This window comes from Penaeus monodon, chromosome 20 (genome assembly GCF_015228065.2).
Source record: "Penaeus monodon isolate SGIC_2016 chromosome 20, NSTDA_Pmon_1, whole genome shotgun sequence".
NCBI lineage: Eukaryota > Metazoa > Arthropoda > Malacostraca > Decapoda > Penaeidae > Penaeus > Penaeus monodon.
Genome location: NC_051405.1, coordinates 14,508,693 through 14,510,003, shown reverse-complemented (window position 1 = coordinate 14,510,003; position 1,311 = coordinate 14,508,693).

Below are 1,311 nucleotides of genomic sequence, written 5' to 3'. Positions count from 1 at the left end.
AAGACTACCTACCTTAATTTGTATGCCTATAATTGTAAAGTATCTAAAAATACTTTAATTAGTTTCCTACATTAGTTACCAAAGTCAAAATAATCTTTAAACATAAAACCTTGAATTTAACATTCCCATTATATAAATTTGAAAAACTAACTTTGGTGAGCCATGTAGCACCAGATTTCACACTGAAAATATACCGTTCTTATCTGTTTCCACCATCAGTGTTTAATTACTGTACTACATGTACGGAAATGCATTAGTTCAAGGTACCCATAATTCTACAATCTTGGGACATCTTATACATAATCTGGATATTGCACAATTTCAACCTATTTTTTCATATCAAGATTACAACATATACACATTCATATACAATAAAATCACATTTAGAAAGCACTGTGAATTAATCATCAACGTAATCTCTAGTTAAATCAATCAATTCAATTTGATCTTTACAAATACAGTCGCTGTTGTGAATGAACATTCTCCATGACACACCCTTCTGATGTGACAGTTACAGGCCAAGATTAAGCCAAACAGTTTTGCAGAAAGAAAAGAAAAAGAAATATGATACTGATAAACTACTGATAAACAATGAACGCTGCAAATCATGTCATGTTTACCTCCATTCACACATGGCACTTTGAAAAAAGAATTATTACCATGCAAAAGTAATTCTACACTATAAATATTAACAGCTTAAATACATATCCATATTCGGTTTCTTTATCACAGGCTTGATATGGCCCCTAAATATGCATAAGCAAACACTATGATTTCTTCCATTACTGTGAAAGTCCTGAATAGAAAAAAAAATTCTTACTGAGATAGCAGTATAAGATGAGGGAGTTACAGTTCCTGAATTTGTGAAATGGAAAAAAGCAAATAATAACACCCACTAAACTAAATAGGACTAAACAGTAATCCACACTGAACTTAAAGTATCTATCAAAATTGGCAGTTTTAAAAAAGCCCCTCCCCCACCCGAAAAATAAATAAATAAAATGGCAAAGGGAGGAATCCAAATACCTCATCATTGAAAATCATCAAAACATGTACCTTGATGTTGTAAGGACAAGCCAAAAAAACTGTTATGTTTGTTAAACCAGGCTCTAATATCCTTTTACAAAAACACATTATATTAAACAAAGTTATCAAGTTACCACAACAATACTAAATATTGGTTCTCTTCTCAGTATGGCTTGTTATTACCAATATCATACTCTTTCTGGTGCAAATTAGTTTAAAGAGCCTCCTGGAATATAAATAATAACTTAAGACAAAGAGAAGTACCCACTTCAGTGTTTCCATTAA